The sequence below is a fragment of the Vanellus vanellus genome, assembly GCF_965231255.1.
Source record: "Vanellus vanellus genome assembly, chromosome: Z".
Taxonomy (NCBI): domain Eukaryota; kingdom Metazoa; phylum Chordata; class Aves; order Charadriiformes; family Charadriidae; genus Vanellus; species Vanellus vanellus.
In genome coordinates, this window is record NC_138908.1 from 44,830,791 (window position 1) to 44,851,820 (window position 21,030).

Below are 21,030 nucleotides of genomic sequence, written 5' to 3' on the forward strand. Positions count from 1 at the left end.
GAGGGATACTGGAGAGGAGAAGGCAGGTCCTGGGTGGGAGGCAGAATACGTAAGTGGACGTAAGGACAATCTTTGCCTGAGGCTGTCTTTGGCAAGAACAGCATAAGGGCTAATGCCCTGCCAAAAGGAGAGGCCCTGTGACTTCACATGGCAGCAACAGTGCTGCTACCTCATGGAAAACTTGGGAATCCCAGCAATGCTGAAAGGCACACAGGAATTAATTGGATATTGTTCACAAATTTAGCTACCTGGTGAAAGACAAATATTTGACATATTTTAGATTTTTTTTTAACGTTGTGATTAATTTAAGTTGATACAAAGAATTTGTGGTATTAAGCTTCCACGGTCTTTGATTACCAGACTGGGAATGTGTGGGGATGTGCAGTTTGGAGGCTCTTCACTCCCTTTCAGTGAGAGAATCGCCTGAGCTCTACCACAAAGGCCACATATGTACTAGCTTGGACTATTATACTGAAGACCGAAGCAAGTCTTATTTTACCTACCCCTCTCCCCAGGCCCACTTCCCCAGGTCTTTAAGATTTATGCATAACAAATATGAATGTGATTTTTTACTTTCTTTTTTTTTTTTTTTGGAGGTCTGTTGTGAGACTAAATGGCAGAGAGCTAAATCAGCACTGAGAGGACAAATACAGTACTGTCCTGTGGGGAATTAAACCTTCAGTTTGAGGCAATCAAAACGTGGAGCTCCAATTGCTGCGTATTCCCCTGTAGTGCAAATCAAGAAGAGAGAAAAAAAAAGGAGGTGGGAGGTAGAAGAGGCTGAAGATAGACTGAATGATGCATGTGAGCTCTAAGAATAGGGAATTGATGTGCTTACGTTTGTGATAATGGTATGTGTGAAGTAAATAGATAAAGCTGTCTCTTTAGACAATGCTGCCAAACAAGCCTGGCTGAATCACCCCAGCAGGCCTGAAAATTCACAGCCTGCCTCCCTCCCATTATTATTCTGTCTTTCAGCCTGGTGGGCACAGAAGTGGCATGTTAGAAATGGCTTGTCTTCTCTGACTCTGCTGCTCCTCCTCTGCCTGCCTCCCCTCCTGCCCACTGTGCAGCCCTGCCAGCTGGCATGCCTCCTCCTCCTCCTCCTCCTCCTGTTCTTCCTCCACCTGGTGCCACCTGGCACAGTTGGTGGCTACGCCATGCTGGGGAAGCTGGTACTTGGGCTTCTCCTGCCCTTCTGCTTTGTCTTGCTGGTGGTGTCGTCACAGGCAGCTGCCTCCTTTTGTGGGGACTGGGGTCCCCACAGGGGATTCTTCTGAGTGCTGGAGGTTGGAGCTTGCAGTGTAGTAGGCATACACCCTGCCGAGAGTAACAGAGACATCTACAGCCGCAGTGGAACAAGAGGAATTTCAGGTGCTTATCTTTCCTTTGACCAGATAGTGAGGGTCTGGTAGATATGAAGTTGTATTTCAGGCAAAGGGACATTTTGCATAGGGACATCAGTAGGAAGGTAGACAGGAGGTCATGAGCCATGGGAATAAACAGGCAGTTCACCTATTGGAACCAAATTAAGAATTAAAAAAAAAAAAAAATTAGATATTTTTCTCATTGATTCGCCACATGTGTTCATGTCTAAATCTCATGTAGATGAATTTTTAACTAATACATCTTCATATTAAAAATACTGAGGGTTTCATAATCTATCACACATTAGACATAAATACCTGCAAGTGTCAGAATCTTCTTAGTAAGCTAATACTAAAATTACAAAAACTATGGAATTGATTTTGGGATCCTTAAATGTGCATGATGGTAGCTTCACTGTTTAATACTCCTGCCTTCTTTCATTTTATGGCTTAATCCATGAATGTATATATAGTTGTACCGCCTGAGAGACCTTTCCCTCTTGTTGCAAGTTTTTCCTGATTTTTTTTGAAGGACAAAAGAATAAATAATTCTATTCAAAGCTAGAAAGAAGATTTTGCTGAAACAACACAGTGTCATCTGCAAAAAGATCATTTATTGTCCATATTTTTGGACCCAATTCAAATTTTGATCATTTCACATTCTTGTTTTATATAGATACCTAACTGGACTTTTCTATGAAGAGCTTCTTTGCCAAATCATGATTTTACTGTACTATACAGACTACCCCATTTAGATCCTGCACATTTCCAAAACCAAAACCTTAATATTTTATATAAACAATATATTGTGTGATGGCTCATCTCTTTTATGCCCTTTGTCTTCACATATTGGGACAAGAGTGGATAACTCATGAACAGCATTGTCTGCTATACCACTCCTGAGTTATTCCATTTCTCTTCACATATGAAGATAAATGTTATAACACAGCTCACTCATCAGATGTAATATATAATGTATGTATTCTTTTCCGCATGCCACTCTTCAGGACTAGAATGGCTTGAGATGACAGGCACAGAAAATTAAGAGCTCTTGGGAAGTAGGGGAGTAATGGGTTTTGAAGACAGTAAAACTTTTGATGAGTTGACTTTCTATGTATAGTTGAAATAAATGCAATTTTACTTTAACATAGTCAAAGGAGGAATATTTATATCTCCTATGATGTAAATATACACAGCTTGTATACATAAGTGTTTGTGTGAAATTATTTGACCTAGGCTGATTGCTTTGGAGATAGACATAGTAGAAGAACAATGCTTGTCCAGCACATAGCATGATAATGACTTGGGTTCTCAGCATGACAGTGATATTTCCTAACTGAAAACTCAAGACTTTGAAGTATTTTGCTTATGTTTATCTTAAGTGTGTCAAATGCTGCTTTAAAAAATGTTCATAAATACTTTGCTGGGCTGAAGCTTTCTCTCAGTGTCTGTCCTCATAATAGATACACACTCTTAATTGTAAAATGTAAAAGAAAAATGTAAAAGATAACTGTAAAATAAAGATTTTACTGTAATCGGAAGTTTTCAAAGGAAAATAAATAGCTTATTTCCATCAAACACAGAGCCTTCAATACTGTGATTTTCAGGTTTATTATTGGAACGCGTACAGCACTTCTAAAACACCATCAGCTTCTCAGTTTTCAGTGAGTCCTATGAACACATAGCCATGTCACAATTTTTAAGGAGAATAATTCTACTTTTGTGCTTTAGATACTTGCGCTTAAGGAAACTCTTTTTTGAACGTTTGGTGTATCTGTATGCAGAAGCATAAACTGCTTTTATAAATTATTTGTGTTTTAATTGCTGTCTATGTTGGTATGTCTATTGATGGATCAGTGGTTAACTGTTAAGCAGAAGGGTTGGCTGTTACTCTTTGAGGAAATGGACCTGTGCATAAATAAACAATCCAGCCTTTTCTTAGGGCTTATGCCATGCTTTTCTTATGAGTCGTCTTGCTTCCCCTACTGTGGGGAGTCAGGATACTTTTGAAAATTTTTGAACATTTTGCTTAATCCTAGCCTTCTTACTGCAAATATGTGAAGAAGCACTAAAGGAAGCACCTCTGTGGAAAGGGGCCTTGGTGTCCTGGTGGACAGCAAGCTCAATATAAGTGAACAGTGTGCTGCTGCGGCAAAGAAAGCCAAAAGAATGCTGGGTTGCATCAACAAGGGCGTCACCAGTAGAGATAAGGAAGTCATCGTCGTCTTACTCAGCTCTTGTCAGGCCACATCTGGAATACTGTGTTCAGTTTTGGTCCCTGCATTGCAAAAAAGATGTGGACAGGCTGGAGAGGTTCCAGAGAAGGGCCACAAAGATGATCAAAAGACTGGGAAGCCTGCCATATGAGAAAAGGCTGAGAGAATTGAGTTTGTGCAGTCTTGAGAAAAGAAGGCTTAGAGGAGACCTTATCAGCACGTTCCAGTATTTGAAGGGTAGCTACAGAGAAGATGGAGACTCCCTTTTTACAAAGAGTCACATGGAAAAGATGAGGGCTAATGGGTACAGGTTAATCCTAGGGAAATTCTGATTAGACACAAGAGGGAAATGTTTCACAGTAAGAACAATCAGCCATTGGAATAATCTCCCCAGGGAAGCTGTGGGTTTCCCATCATTGGACACGTTTAAGGTTCAGCTGGACAGGATGCTGAGCTCTCTTGTCTAGACTGTGCTTTTGCCTAGAAAGGTTGGCCCAGATGATCCTTGATATCCCTTCCAACCTGGTATTCTGTGAGTCTATGATCACAAGTAGTTTTCAACTACTCTTACAGAAATGCCCATGTTAAATCTACTATCTAGGACTTAACTAATAAGCACTCGTGATCTGTATTTTTATCTCGTTTGAATGCATGAACTTGCAGAATTAGCTTAGGCATCTTTATTTAGCCCTTTTCATTACTTGGTTTCTCACATTTAACTGATTGTATGAGGTCCAGTAATTTTAAAATAATAGATCTTCACTCCTATCTCATTCTCTTTAGAAATACTAATTTAATTGGATAAAACAGTTGCAAAGCAGTAAAAAAAACCAGTGCAAATACACCTGTTTAGATTAAGAAATTGAGGCTGACTTTTCAGGTGTGGCAAGCTGCAACCTGGATACCATGTCCAAGTTGACAACAAAGTGTGTTGGCCTCTCTTTCTTCACAGGAGTGTGCTGGTGTCACCGAACACCAAAAGCCTCCTCATATTTTGTATAATGCATGAAGCTGTGTTTTCTGTCACAGATTGCTCTGAAACAAGAATAGTCTGTGTTTCTATATAAATTGCTGCTGGAACGTTCAAGTGAACCAACCCACTATTTAACAGACGAAACACAGTATTCATGTTATCTACCCTCAGTGGAAATGGAGGGAATGACTGTTTATGGTAACACAGGATCAACCTTCCTTTCAGAGGCATGAACCCAGAGTTGAAACCCTGGATTTTTTATCCAGTTAATATATGAAATATCTTGATAATATCATACAATTTTTAAAACCCTTTATTTCCTGTGTTGTCAGTTAGGGACCATAAAAAGCATCAGTTCTGACAAACTTACGATTTTTATTGTAGGTCTACTAATACCACATTATCCTTAAGATAACCACCTGCACCCTTACATTGGTCTTGGCTCTGTTCTTGCTGAGTTTTAGGGATCGCTTGTGCCATATGTGATTGGCACATAATAGTGGAAGCTCCCCCTTTTTTTAAATCCAGCTCGGTAGTAAATATGAACTCATATTCCTTGACTGGGCTTGGTCCTGAACTAGAATTTTTGGATTTTCAAGGGGGCCAGGAGGGGAATGTTCCTATTCTGGCCGCTGGTCTGCATACCTCTGACACAGGCTAATGGATGAAGTGGAAACCTTGTCCTCCTGCAGGCAAGTGAGAATGTACCCGTAACTTAGTAGCCACAAAAGACAGCTCTTTCTGTGGCAGTGAAACAAAAGCTTGGTCCTCGAACCTTGCTCACGCACACACATGCGACAGGTAATCTTCCTAGAGTCTGCTGCATTTGGGAAGCTGCACATCCATGACATATGTTGATATGTTGATGGAGGAGGAAAATATCTTTCTCCAGACTGAGAGGCATTTTTCTGTATCAGCATTTCATATGGTGTGAGGCTTTTTGTCCCAAACATTTGTTTTAAAAGATGGAAAGGAAGCAGAATTTTCTTGATACAGAATTTTTTTTTTTTTTCTGATCCAACATAATGGTAGCACAGAACTAAAAGAAGGACTAATCATCACCTGGTCCATATCATAATTATGGAATGTATTTATTGAAAGAAAAGAAATATTGGATTAAGACATTACTTCATTTGGCAGCACTTCCATGGGCAAAAGGGACATTTCCTCATATTGATTTTCAGATGCAGTTCCCCATTCACCACAATTTGGTTCCTGTAGTAATTGGTATGAAATCAATATTTTTTTATGTACCTCTCAGCCCACATCCCAAATGAACTTGTTTAAATAGACAGACTCTGTAGTCCAAAGGATACCTGAACTCTTGGAAAGGTTTTATATGAGCAGGAATCAGAAATGCTTCATTCCCTGAAATTCAAACTAGAATAAGCCATCTCAAAGCAAGAGTGAGGAAATCACAAGTTTATTATAAAATCATTCTGGTTTGTATTCCATAATGGATTTTGATGAAAAACTAAATGAATCATCTTATCTTTTATTTGAGAGGAGAAGCTTGGAGCAGCTGCTGAGCTTTCCCCAGATATAGCGTATGTTCTGAATGGTTGGACACTTCTGGTCGCTTTGCAGGCTGGCCTGCAGTTGTTGTGCTGCCTACAAGATGTGTTTGCTCAAGGGGTCCAGTCATCACGCTAAATAAAATCGTTCACTTTGGTTGGCAAATATTGACTCAAGCTGTTACGCTTTTATGTATTTCAGAGACTCAGAATGTTTGAGAGCTCAGCAAGCAAACAAGAACAGGTACAGGAAGTTATTGTGATGTTTTGGACTCGTGTTTGTTTTTCTGCTGCTGATGTATGTTCTCCATTGTATGTGGCTTGTTACTAATGACCTTGTTATATAGTGCACTGCAGCTGATAAGGCCAAAGGCTTTAATAGAATACAAATACATTTCACTTTTCCACTTGAAGAGTTTATTTTAATTGTGTTTTGAAACGTACCGTACACTAAAGGCACTCTCTCCTCCATAATGTACTTTCTAGAAATAAAATCCTGTGAAGAATGGAATGTATAATGGGGTGAGGTGTAATTGACAGTTTTGTATTCAATTGGAGCTGTATCTGATAGAACCATTCAGCACAAATCTAAACAAACTTAAGCTATGGAAGAAAATTAAACAGGGGGTCAGAAGAAATGGCTTTTCTGAATGTCTGGTTTATTCATTTCTCTGAGGGAGAGGAACAAAGCAAATACTGAAAAGCCTCCTAAAGTTTCTGAGCATTTACTGTTGTGTTTTTTTTTTTTTTTTCTTTTTTTGCTCCTTTTGTCTAATGGCAGAATAAAAAGCGTGCAATATTTGTTTTTTAACTGAAGGATGTCTTTTTCCAAATGACTGGCTGAGAGTTATGTTTATCAGTTATGTCACCCCAGAGGTAACGTGATAGGAGATGGAAGAGATGGCATGTTTTGAACAAATTCTGGCCAGGTCTGGCTGTAAGTTCCTGGTCTTGAAATAAGATAATTTCTCTCACTGAGGGTTTCGTTTGTTTGTTTGTTTGTTTGTTTTTAACTATAGCAAATTACTGTGTGAAAATAGGTTAAAGACATACACCAGGCTTCTATAAGTATCGTTAACTCCTTCCTTTTTCTGTGCTGGGGTTAAAATTTCATCTTTTTGGAATATCTAAGCTAATGTTTAGATACAGGTGAAGGAGTTGATGTATGTTCAAAGGGACAGTGGGCAAGCACTTGAACAAAAGATTCCTTGGGGATTAAAAAATGCATGGCTCATGTCAAGTTCAGGAAATCCCCCCACCCTGAAAATAGTTGGAGACTAGGGAAGAAATATTACTTATGCTTGCCTTGTTCTTACTATTCTCTGAGTGTCTGTTTTAGATGCTGTTCAAGAGAGAATATAGGCCTATGTGACCCCTGGTTCAGAGCCAGGGATTTGACTCTTAACACTCATGTGTGTTGTCTTCAGAATGCAAAGGATAACAGGATCTGCCCACAACAACTCCTGTGTCACAACAGGAGCATGAGAAGGATTTTGTGTTAATTCTGTGCTGGACACAACTCAGTAAAAAAAAAAAAAAAAGGTTGCACGTGCCATAATCACAGAAATAATATCTAAATACAAAACCATGAGTGTATTCAACTTACTGAGTCCCATGAGAACTACCATGCCCTCCTAGAAGACACTCCCCAGAACATTAAACTAACAGGCAACAGGATCCTCTTGCACTTTAAAATCTATGGAGAACAAAAGAGGGACATCAGCTGCCTTGAGCTTTTAACCATAGCAAGACCTCTTCTAGTCTAGCCTTAAAAAAGATGGGCAGATCTACTTGAGAAGTTTAGTGACAGAAAAAGCATTGAGTTTCTTCATAGAGGATCTTCTGGTTCCTTTAATATAGCTGCTGGGATTATACTTGCGCACAAAAATTGAACAATCCAGGAAGAACCCATTTATTAAAGACTTGACTGCAGAAAGGTGGTCATTCTTTTTCAGTGTATTTGCTCTTTTTATATCCAAATAAAGAATGCAAGTCGAGCGATGTGCTAAGTGTGTATTCTCCAGTGATAAAGTCGAGGTGTGATTTTTTAGCAGAATTTATGTAGTTTCATTTATAAGAAATGGGCTGTGTGCAGCACACAGCTGAGACATACCCCTGCCCCCATAATTTTGGGACACTGAAAAAGGAAATAGTTTAATTGCTGGGGTGAATGTGGCTAGTTAAATCTTGACTGTCGTAAAGATAGTTGAAGTGAGCATCTCGCCAGTAAAAGAATTGGAGTGGAGAAATTCACAAAGAAATAATCTGAATCTTGTTTCTAAGATGATTCCAACTTAGATTTCTAATACCTCTTGTAAAAAATTCAGACCTGTGGAATGCCTTTAAGAATCACATGTTTAAATTCTATAATCAGTGTACACAGGTTGTCAATGAAAAAGAGCACAGTGACTCGAAATTGTTCATTTGATTAATTTGGACCCATAGGAGGAAGAAAAGCTCTGTTGTCTGTTTGAAACTTTGTTAGTTTATTTGGGTTGTGAACATGTTGTTGTCAGTTAAGAATGTGTTTTTAAACCAAGCATTTTAACTGTGAAAATCAGATATACTCTATTGTTTACTTCAGCATTTTTAAAATGGCAAAGCTCATAATCCTGTTAGAAACCAAGGACCTGACATTTTAACACTGACATTTTAAAATTCACATTTCAAATTATGGGGTCAAAATAAGAAATTATTTGCTGGTCTCTAGTCAAGTACTTCTTCAGAATCATTTCATGTGAGTTTTTGCTTTGTAACTACACCAGTTTATCTGGCTAAATCTCTGTTTACTGGACATAATTGTCTAAAGTTCAGGTCACTCAGAGCTTTCTTTCTACGAACATGCTGGTCTGTTCAAAAACATTATTAGAGCAACTGTTTCTTACCTTAGGGTTTCCACTTACTAAGTTGAAACCTTCTGATTCTCTCTGAAATAAAGCAGAAGACTGAGGGTATGACTTTGCCGCTGCAAGTGTAAAAATTTCTAGTATAGGAAAATTGAAAATGGCATGACTTTCTGAAATGAAATGTATGCCGTACAAGGGAGAAAGATTTCTTAGGCTAAAAAAACCCAACTATCAGTACATAACGTAACTACAGACAAACAGTGCCATGTTCCACAGTAAAAGGCCTCTTCAAGAACACAAATTAGTTCCTTGCTGTTTATTGTATCTTTAACTGAGTTCAAGCTCTCATAAGTTTAAGCAGCAGTTGTTGTTTGGAAAAAGTTCACCCAGACCTGAAGCTACTAGGAGATAAGGTAAGAGATGTGTAGCTCTTCAGTGTTGTGTTGCAAAGACACAGCTTTTTTCTCCTTTCAGAGAGCTAAGGACTGCACTGTTCTGCGAAGATGTCAGTCGTGAATTGTAATTCACAACTCTTCAGCAGAACCTGGGGATCTAAGTGGTGATTGAGAACTTTAACAGGTGTAATCTAGGAAAATGTTGAAAACCTTGAGACTAAACTGAAGTTCCAGAGCTTATTCAGTATAGGTTTCTATGGAAAACATGTTGCTGAATTTAAATATTGAATAGGCCTGATATTTACTTGGACACTGCTCTCAGTGCACAGTATACAGTATATAAAACTTATGAACTATTGCAGTATAGAAACAGCAAATACTGTTTGATTACTTACCAACCTCTTGAATATATTTTTAAATACATATTTCTAAACTTATGAATTCCCTAATGTAATTAAACACTCTGTCTCTTCAGTAACTGCTACATTCCCATATGCCTAAAGCTGAGTACAACTGTTTTGGTTCAACTTGAAATGAAAAAATATATATGTATATTCATAAGTGAAAAATTCCTAAAGTAGAAGCAATTCCATGGGCATGAAAGTGGGTGACACCTGTGCAGCTGTGCCTTTGTAGAACTCCTATTCTAGTGTAAAAACACTGTCTCTGCTGGAGGTAGGAGTATGATGGTGGTGGTGCACAATTTCAAGTTTCCTGGTGTGAGTGCAGTGATACAACTTGTACAAATATTTAAGCACGCAAACCACTCAAAATTCTGGTTATTTTGAGGAGAAGAATGGCTGAAAAAAAGGAGAGGAACCTTACAGAGAATGCTCACCTGCACTTCTCTCCCTGTTCTTGCCAATCATATCCTTTTCTATTATGTTAGGAGATATCCATTGATATAACCAGAATGGTAGGATGTAAATATAAATTACTTATGAAAGCTGCCTGTGACCTGTTCAGCAAAGAATTAAGTGTAACCGTTATGACAAGACCTTTACATGATAGCAATACTTAACAGCCAGTAAGCACTTTGGCTGCTATATGTTCCTTGCTTGCTGAAAGCTGAAGGACATTACAAAGAGAAAGCTTGTGTTGGGAAGGATGACTGAATCCTTAGTGGTACTCTAATCCTTCCCAATCCTTAGTGGTACTGTGTGTGACTGGGAGACCAACCGTATTAGAACTATGAATGAATGACTGGCACCTTCTCCACAAGAAAATGCCTGATTCCTGCCCACATTCTCCTGTATCAAAGCACACAGCAGAAAGAAGGCCATTTGAAGGGGGAGACCTGTCTTCTGCTACATGCCTTCCCATCCATGGGTTTCCTGCCTAACACCTCACTCTGGGTGTAGGTTATTGTTGCTTTTTGCACTAGTTCTACAGGTTTTGTGTTGGGGTAATGACAGTCCTTGAACCTGTTTGTACTGATACCTTAACATTTCACATGCAGTTTGTGTTTGCAAAGGGATTTTTACAATTTAAGTTCTCAAAGAAATACTCTGTCTAGCTGCCTGGAGAATGAAAGCTCCACCAGCCTCAGCCTCTGCCCAGCAAAAGGCCAGGTCCAGGAAACAACAGTATTTGGAGAAAGTAAAACATTGATTAATGGCACGGGACCCTTTTACAGCTAAAGCCAAATAGATTTATTTCAAAAAGGACAATTGGACGTCTACTTATCTGGATGCAAAGTCAAGTTGGCTGGTAATTCGAGATTGTGAAGGTAATTATTGGATTAGATTGACAGAACTGAGGGAGAAAAAATGCAGGTACTGTAAAAGCAAAATGAAGCTTTTTGAACTGATGGGGCAAAAGTGTACTGAAAAAGAAGAAAAAAGAGTTAATATAGCCTCTGTAATTTCTCATAGCTTGTAATCATGCCATTTTTGGTTGTAGTGAAGCTAATGTTGATAAGATAAAAAGGGACTCAGTTGTGTAGGTAATTCTTTGATCTCCATTACGAATTTGGTCCAGCATTTGTCATGTGATGATGTTGCTGAATTAGAGCCAAAAGCTGTGAAGTGCTACTTCTGTATTTACAAGGAACTGGGTCTCCATGTATGTCACGAGGACAGAAAAGCCTATTTCCTCTGTGTCGCAGGAAGCAGCAGTGTTCATGAGGACTGAGAGAAATTTTTGTGAGTCCGTGGCCAGTGTTAGTTGATGCTGTACTAATGGTGGGTGAAGTCGGGACGGTTCTTGTATTTTTAGACTGAGAGAATGTTGTACTTCATAGACCTCTTTTGTTGCTCTTTCACTGTACACATAAAAAAAGACTATTTGGAAGTTTGGAATCTCTGTTGTGTGACAGAGGAAACAATAGCAGTAATTTAATATGTATCTGGTCCAGCTCACTTGAATATTAACAATGAGAAGATGGGAAAATGCCTATGTCTGGAATTTTGAAATAGGATACATAAGAATTCTGGATTATGCATCTTTAAACTAACTGGATGGAAAGAAAAGACACCTGCCAATAATACAGAATACAAAGAAGACATTGGAATTAATTGACTTTCACTGTACCATAGAACATACCAGCTACAAGACCTGTAAGCATTTTGTATCTGCCCACCTGTTTAGGACTTTATGATGTTGGCTTGTCAGGGCAGGGCTTGCCCTTTTTTAAGTCTAATCATTCTTTACGGTTGGTTAACTTTCTCATTAAAAAGAAGCAAGATACGGATTTTCCTTGAATCCTTGCCATACTGTGTTGTCTTCCGTGTTTTATATTTGAGTCATGATAGATATTATTAAGTTATACATATGACAAAAAACTCTTTTGCAATGTGTGGAGTCATTGTTACATCCTTTTTTATAAAGCAGGTGTTTATTCTCTGCTCTCTCTCTCTCTTTCTTTTTTTTTTTTTTTTTAAATAAATTGCCTTTTTTAGGTACCTGGGATTGCATGACTTTCAAAGAAGAATCCAAAGAAATTTCTTTAGGGGCAATGAATGTTACCTTTTTTTCCAACATCTATATCGTCTGCTGTAGGAGAGCACATCAGCTCTGTTTCCAGCCATGATGACACACAGGACAGGTTTCTTCAACTGTGCTGACTATTGGTCTTGATGAATTTTTTGGCTGACTGTGAGTAATAGATCCATGCACTTCCCCTGGGAACAGTAATTACTGTGTGCAATGTGCACCTCTCCCGGAAATAACAAAGTGCTCCACAGTAAGGAGTACAGAATCAGTCAAGTCAGGAATAGAAGTGAGCTTTGAAGATAATATAAACTATGTTTTCTTGTTGACAAAATACTCAAAGGCTTTTGTTTATGCTTTTTTTCTAAACAAGGCTTCCCAGACATAAATCAATATGGCAGCGTTTGAATCTCAAGAACTAACAAGAACTCAAACACTAAGTATAGTTTTCAGCACTTCATAACTACTCATTATGTTTATTTCCCAGTTTTCTTTGTTATTTGTTTCCTGTCTCTGTTCAGAGCCAACACATTTTTGGCTTTCAATTTGAAGCGTGAGGCACTGCCAATCAGCAGGAAATATAATACAGATAAGATTCATATAAAGTCTTTTGAACTGTTAAAATCTCTGGATGGGAAATGGATGTTAAATTGTTTACATTTGGCACAAGAAGAAAAAGTTCCATTTTTAAATTCAAAGCCTCTCCACCTTTGTAAATGAAAACAAATCACATGGGTCATATAGAGTTCCACTTCTGTAAAATCTATCATAAGTCTGATAAAAGCTTTTGTAAGTCAGCAACTTTATCTGTAGGTTGTTTGAAAGTCATTTTGCAGCTTAAAATGAAGTGGCCCTTTGCCCTGTGTCCTTTAGAAAAGTATTGTATCAGTAACATACTCACGGCACAGTAAAAACACTAAAATGTTAAGGACTGTTTTATTAGTGTTTTAATCCTTTTAAAGAGATATGCAATATTTCTGCATAATTTTAAATTTTCCATATTAGTCTCACACTTTTAATTTATTGAGGATATATATCCAGAGCTTATCACTCCAGGATCTGTTTCTACTTTGTTTTTTTTAAGTTTACAAACAAGAATCTGTGGGGATGACACATCCCACTCCCCTTAATTCTGTGGTTGAACAAATTTACAGGGTGCAGATCATCCTGTCCCGGCTTTCTGAACATTAAGAACATTGGAACTCAAAGTTAATGTTCGCATTAGTGGGCCGTTTTTTATATCAGCTCTTATATGTGTGCAGGATGTAGCTCAGACAGATTCTGGATGGCAGTAAATCTCAAAGATGAAGTTGGGAACAGCATCACCTTTGGAACAGTTAAGCATTGCTAATGAGTACTAATCATATGGCAAATCAGAGAGTGAGAAGCAGTCTCTGGCATAGCTGCAGGCTGTTATATGGAACTTCTTATATTTCAAAGCCAGCAGAAGCAGTAATAGCTGAAAAAGATGTTCAGGATTCAGGACAGGCTTGCCAACAGAAAAGCACTTCAGCAATTGAAAATATTCTCCAAGATCTGCAGGAAAGGAGACCCGTTTGGAGGAGAAGCTTAACCTTGAAACCTTGTGACATTTGGGGGTTGTATAGAACACACCATCAATGATGGATATGGTTGAATAGACACTTATCTAATCCAGGGAGAAAAATCTCTTGAAATTATAATTAAGGGTTATGCAATATTGGCAGAAACATGATTCCAAGGTTAGGACTTAAGCTACTGCTTATGCTCTTATCTTCTTTGGATCACTTAATGCAGGAATTTTCATATGAAACATATTTCTTTCCGATGTCTTTCCAAAGCAGAGGTCATCGAACTACAAACGTTGTTGAACACTGAGGAATCCTAAACCATCCTGACTGCATGTCCTCAAGGATGTTGTAAACTAAGTGACCGAGCATACATAAAATTCATATTTTTTGTTTCAAGGGCCTTATAGGCCAAATGATTGAGTATTGTGAAATTCAGTGGATGTAGAGATTGTGAAGATTCATGTTTTAGTTATCTTTCACTTTTCCATGAAAGATTAGAGAGGACAAGTACAATCTTAAAACCTTCTCTTTAGTAACTAAAAGAAACATCAACAACTTTTTCATTGTCATTGAAGATTTTCATGTAATACAATAATTTATAATAGTGTGTACTTGAAAATAGAAGCAATTCAACAGTCTTAATGAGATTTGACATTGGATTTGATAAAGGTGACTGTATAGCAGATGCTTTACTAATGAGGTGCCTGACTGTACAAATACAATAAAGTGCTATAAAAACAAACTTTTAAATATTTATTCAGACAATTAAAAAGAAAAAAAATGTTCTGGAAGAAAGTAAATTTGGAGTTTCAGTGTGTCAGCATGTATTTTCACCCTTCATAGCAAATGTATAATTCTGAACAGGAGGACAGCTAACCATTTTTACCTGAGTTTATGGTGGAGTCCCTGATTCATTTGCTTTATTAAAATGAGTGAGTTACATCTGATAATGAAATAAGTCCTCTGTCTGCAAGGTGTTTTCCCACACCCTGATGATGATTCAGGAATGCTGCAGCAATATTCTGTCAAGGGGAGATGTTTGTTAACTGGGACCACAAAGAATTGGAAGATACCAGATAGAGTAGACTGTGCAAGTGTCATAGTTTTCTTGTTTTGCTCAGTATTGGGAAAAAAAAAAAAAGTGATACTGTCAAGATGAAATAAATAGTTCACTAGGTTGGAAGAATATGAAAGGGGCACTTCTAAAGCACAAACTGATGTCACTTTGGGTTTTTTGGATCACATCATTGGATTTGTAAAGATATTATTGAACTGAGGAAATGATCTCACCCTGCAGCATAAACATGGCCTGTTCTGAGGAAAAAAGGTGGATGAGAAATTGAGCTGGAAAATCACAAGTCTTCAGTGGAAAAAGAGAAGTTGTTTGTCAAGTTTTATGAAAATAGGTGAAATTTCTCCAAATAAAGTGTGTATTGTAATGAGATTTTCACATATCTCAACTAGCAGCTGCAATCTCATTGATTTCCATAGCAGTTTGGTGCTAACTGGGACAGATTTTAGCTCTCTTTTTAAGAATACTGGAGAATACAACAGCAATAACGGTATTATATGAATGGCCAGTTATTTTTCCAGATTATCACTTGAAGACAATTGCTAAAAATAGGAATCCGTGTATTTCTTTCAAAAGTTTCTGAATAGTCACTATTTGGATTTCTTACACAGCCTTCAATTAGCATTGTAGCTCTTTGTACCAAGCTTTGTGTAATCTTGTCTTTAACTTTTGGATGACTTTAACTTTCTTAATTGTGTATGCAGAACTTGGAGCTTAATCAAAATTCTAATTCTTTGCAGTTGCTGTTGATGTGCCTGTAGCTTTCAAGTCAAGCTTCCCAAAGGAAAACTAGGGAAAACATAAGCCTACTGCCGAATGGAGTAAGATGAAGAAGGACACAGAAAAGGCCAGTGCTTAATGCCTTTTTTGTCTCATTTGTCACTGCTAAGACAGGCCTTCAAGAACCTCAGGCCCCTAAGACCAAAGGGAAGGTCTGAAGCAGGCAAGACTTACCATCAGTGGAGGAGGACCAGCCTAGAGAGCACTTGGACAAGCTGGATAGTAAGTCTGTGTGGCTTGACAGATTGCAGCCATGAATACTGAAGGAGTTGGCTGATGACATTACAAGGACATTCTTGATTATCTTTGAAATACAATGGCAATTGGGAGAGGCTTCTGAAACCTGGAAGAGAAAAAATGTCACTCCTATCTTAAAAAAAGGAAAATCTGGGAAACTACAGGCCACTTGGCATCACCTCAGTATCTGGGAAAGTGATAGAGACTATACGCTTGGAAAACATTTCCAAACATACAAAGGACAAAAATGTGATCGGTAGTAGTTAGCATACATTTATGAAGGGGAAGTCATGCTTAACAAATTTGATAGCCTTCTATAATGAGGTGACTAGCTGGGTGGAAGAGGAGAGAAAAGTTGTTGTTTCCCTTGACTTCAGTAAAGACTTTGTCTCCCGTAACACCCTTGTAGACAAGCTAACAAAGTGCAGGTTAGATAAAAATACAGGCTGATAGACTGAAAACTGGCTCAGTGGCTGGTCTGAAAGGGTTGTGATCAGAGGCACAAAGTCCAGTTGGAAGCCAGTCATTAGTGTTTTGCCTCCGGGGATGATACCAAAGCCATTACTGTTTAACGTCTTCATTAATGAACTCTGTCTGCACTGAGACAGAGTGCACCCTCAGCAAGTTTGCAGACAATACAAAGCTGGAAATAGTGGCTGATATGCCAGAGGATTGTGCTGCCCTCCAGAGGGACCTTGACGGGCTAGAGAATTGGGCAGAGAGGAATCTCATGCAGCTCAGCAAGTCCCTGAGGAGGAACACCCCAGGCACCTGTATACACTGGAGGTTGACCTGCTTGAGAACAGCTCTGCAGAGAAGAACCTGGGGGTTCTGGTGAACAAGTGACCGTGAGCTGTCAATGCACCATCTCAGCAAAGAGGGCCAACAGCCTCCTGAGCTGCATTAGGACAGCATTGCCAGAGGTCAAAGAAGGTTATCCTTCCCCTCTGCTCAGTACTGGTTAGGTAACATCTGGAGTGCTAGGTCAAGTTCTGGGCTCCCCATTACAAAATATGGATTTCCTGGAGTGAGTCCAGTGCAGGACTGGACTCAACAAAGTTGATTGAGGGACTGGAGCATCTCTAATATGGGAATAGGTTGAGAGAGCTGAGACTATTCAGCCTGGAGAAGAGAAGGTTCTGGAGGATCTTCTCAATAGGCATAACTGATGGTAGGAAATGAAGAAGAAGAAGCCAGACTTTTCTCAGTAGTGTCCGCAGACAAAAAAAGAGACACTGGGCATAAACTGAAACACATGAAATTCCATTTGAACACAAGAAAACACTTTTTTACTGTGAGCCTGATCAAAAGCTGGCACAGGTTGCCAGAGACATTGTGGAGTTATTTTCCATGGAGATATTCAAAACCTGACTGGACTTGATCTTGCTCTAAGCGACCCTGCTTGAGCAAGGGGGTTGGAGTATAATCTCAAAAAGTCCCTTCCAACCTCAGTCATTCTGTGATTCTGTGAATATAATGTTTTGGGTTTTTTCAAAATTATAGACATTCTCTGCTTCCTCCCAGCTCAGTATGAAGAAGTTCAGTGGAAGAAATTTCAGCTTTTCATTTCTCTTCACAAGTAAATGAACTGAGGTCCTGCCCTATAAAGACTATGGCAAAGTTGAGGAGCTGTGCTCACAAAGAATTAAGAGTACTTGGACAATTTTATAGTGTATAACTTACTGATATTTGCTATGTGTTTTAAAACTGTATTCATAAGGATCTTTTTGGTTGTTGATTTTTATAATTAAAATGAGAGCTGCTGAAAAATGTTATCAAGACCATGCTATTCTCAGTCCTTTGTCACAGCCCCAGGTCAGCATAAAAACAAGGGCAAAGGAGCTCTAATACTAAAAGCAGTATTAGTTGAAACACCATTCATATTGCTATTTCTGAGTTCAGCTTGGAATTACCCTCTCCTAGTGGCCATTCTGTGCTTCCAGGAAGGCCTGGGGGTGTAGAAGGCCACCAAATCAACCTGTTTTTTCAGATTTATATAATGCTGTGGTTTGGGATTAGTTCAATTCTAAAACTGGATGATAAGGAGTATCACATAATTAGTTCAGGAAGTTAATGATGGCTGATAATTTAACATGCTGGGAGGTATCTGCTCTTAACCATACAGTAGCATGTATTTACCTTCAAATACTTCTGAAAGTTTAGTACCAAAAAACAATCATGATGAAAAGTGATGGGATATGAAACTAACTATTTTGCAAAATTCAGACTTTTAAAAAGTAGGTCTTTCCCAGACGACCCACCCCTAGCCTCTCTTCTAACCAACACTGTAGGCTGAAGAGACGAGACAATGGAAGCCCCAGTGCTAGGCAGTCGCCTCCCTGAGTCCAGGTTCAAGCTGTAGTACCCACCAGCACCACTCAAACAGCTTCCCCTGTCTGGTGGTCTGCAGAGTGAAATACTGTGTCATAAGAAGTCAGAAAGGGCTGCAGGGTCTTTTTCTGTTATGTTCAAAGGATTTATACCCTTCCTATTACATTTCATTAGTGATGCCAAAGGCAGAAAGCATCATCCATTTAAAAAAACAATATTATATTTTGGTGCTATAACATTAAGACATGCAATTATGATCTTTTACCTTTACAGATACGATACACGGTTGTCTTGTTATATCTATGTTCATTCTTAAAGTCTGTATAACACCAATTTGTGGGGAGTGCATGTGTGTTTAGGGAAAGTTTGGAATATTTACAGCCTAGTTATTACGCCTAACTGACCTCGTTTTGAATCTGTTGTGAGTGTGTTTGAGTCCCAGGTTAATTTAAATAATACCAGAGTTTTGGAAAAAGAATCAAGTTCCATGAGATTTTCTTTATCTGTGTTTCCCATCTGGCTTGCTGTTACAGGCATTTAATCCTGTGTTTGCTGCCAATGTTTCCCAGAAAGCCTTATAATTGCTTGGAATTTGTATGAACAGTTCCAGTCTGGTGCACAATTAGGGATGCACTATAAAATTTTCATTGCTCGATTTAGTTGAAATTATAAGATGGATGGGTAACAATAATGACTGTGGTTGTACCATATAAAAATGACTACTGGAAATTTGCAAGAGGCAAAATTTAATGGTAACTATTTCTTTTTCTTTTACTCCAGAGATGAGGGGAAAAGGAAATATAGCAATAGAATTTAAAAGAAATCCTTGATGTTCTATGACACTTTCCCTCTTTCCCCTATAGTTGCATATCTCAAACTGAAAACCTGTGATTCAGAATGTGTTTATGTGCCCCTTTAAGAGGTTGATGTGGGTTTTTGGATGATATACAAACATGGCATGTGCTTTTCCTACTCCAGAAAAATAAATGCAAATATGCTCTTTATTTTTATATAAACAAATAGTTCACTTGTTCACTTCCTTTTTCTTCTTTTTTTTTTGACTTATGTGCTTGTTGATGATGCAGGAAGGCATATGTCCAGTAACGATTGGCAGCTGGCATCAACATGCCATAAAAAAGACCCCGTCAGATTATTTAGTAGGAAATCCTTTACGCCAAATGGCACTGATTGGAGGTGCTCTTGAAAAGAACTTCACGTTTGTAGCTTGTCACAGTGAGACTTAAACCTCCTGATTATTTTCTTCTTTGTTTGGCTAACTGCTGGAGTTTCAAAACGTTGTTATGTCTTTAGTTACGTGTTTGCTGTGAAGTCAGAAGGAGCTGTGAAAGGAAGTGTTGTGCAGCTCTGAGAATTCAGAGTGTAACAATGACCACGCTTGTCTGCAAGTTATGAACAGGAGAGGCTGTGTGGTCGTGCAGTACTGTGCCCTGTGATATTGGACCTCTGTGGTACTGGACCTAGCTCAGGTGCTGGAAACCTTCTTAATGTGGTTATTCACATCAATGAGTTTGCCCCATTGTGAAGCATGTTGAATAGCTCTGTTTCAGGTCTCTGCTTTGACCACAAGTATGGGGTTTGGGTACTTTTTCTCTGGTTTTGATCATATTGCTAATATTCCTGCTCTTATTCTGTACCTTAATAAAAAAGGGAAAGCTGTTATGGGTTTGTGCCTAGGTTCCTACACCACTGAGCTCGAGGAATGAGGGAAGAAGGTAAAATACTCCCTGTATCTGCTTTTTTTTTTTTTCTTTTCAGAGTTCAGCCAGCAATGCCCACTACTAAAACCAGCAGAATGTAATTTGTTTTTCTGAAACTACTCAAACATCTGAGAGAATGTGAAAAAAGTTTAAGGACAGGGAATCTGATATGTGACCCAGTTCAAAAAAGTGTCTGTAACTAAGTGTCATGTTGAAATAGTAAACAGACATGACAGCTTTCCTACACCTTATGTTCCTATTAAGCACTGTAGGCTCATTGCTTTGTTATGAGGAGACCTGTCAGTGTGGTTTGGGGCAAAATAATGATGTGGCGGGTGTCACATAAATTGCTTGTGGGTTGATCAGCAATAGCGAAGATCTGTGTTTCCTGCAGTAAACAGCTTATTCTATGTTTGGTTGGCTGCCAAATGAATGTAGAATTTGCGCCTACAGAATTTTTTAAACCAGCATTGCTGAAGAAAACTGTTCCCTTTTTACAGTCACCAAAAGCTGGAGTATATTACCTGACACATATGGGATACATCATGATGATAGTGCTCTTTCGCAAAATAAGTACTAACATCAGCAAATCTCTCCCTCACATATTGTATTCCAATTATTTTGAAAGTTTCTATCTGTTACATGAAAAATTTCCTTCAGATGAATGCAAAGTAAACCAATTCCTCCTCTGAACACATGCACTTTCACTATTTTGAATAAACTATTTGATAACAGGATTCAGTTTCGTAGAATAAGATGGCATTTGAAGCCGAACAAATTAGACAGTGCATTGCAATAGGCTTAATGCAGAGTCTGAAGAAAAAAATATGCAGTATCTTTTTTTTTCACACTGTAAGTTCTGTTCACTCTGTATTTGTTCTTGTACATGCTTTTGCATAACAGCATTGATGGTTTGGGCCAGGATGGGTCATTGCACTTCACTGATATATTTCAGTGGAAGTTATAATTAGCAGCTGCGGAGTGAGAAAGCCTGGGCTTATTCTTTTGATGCTGCTATGAAGTAAGTCTTCAGGTAGGAAGGAAATGAGGACATGGTGCAGAATTGGTTATAAACTATTTTCATTTTGCATTATATATAG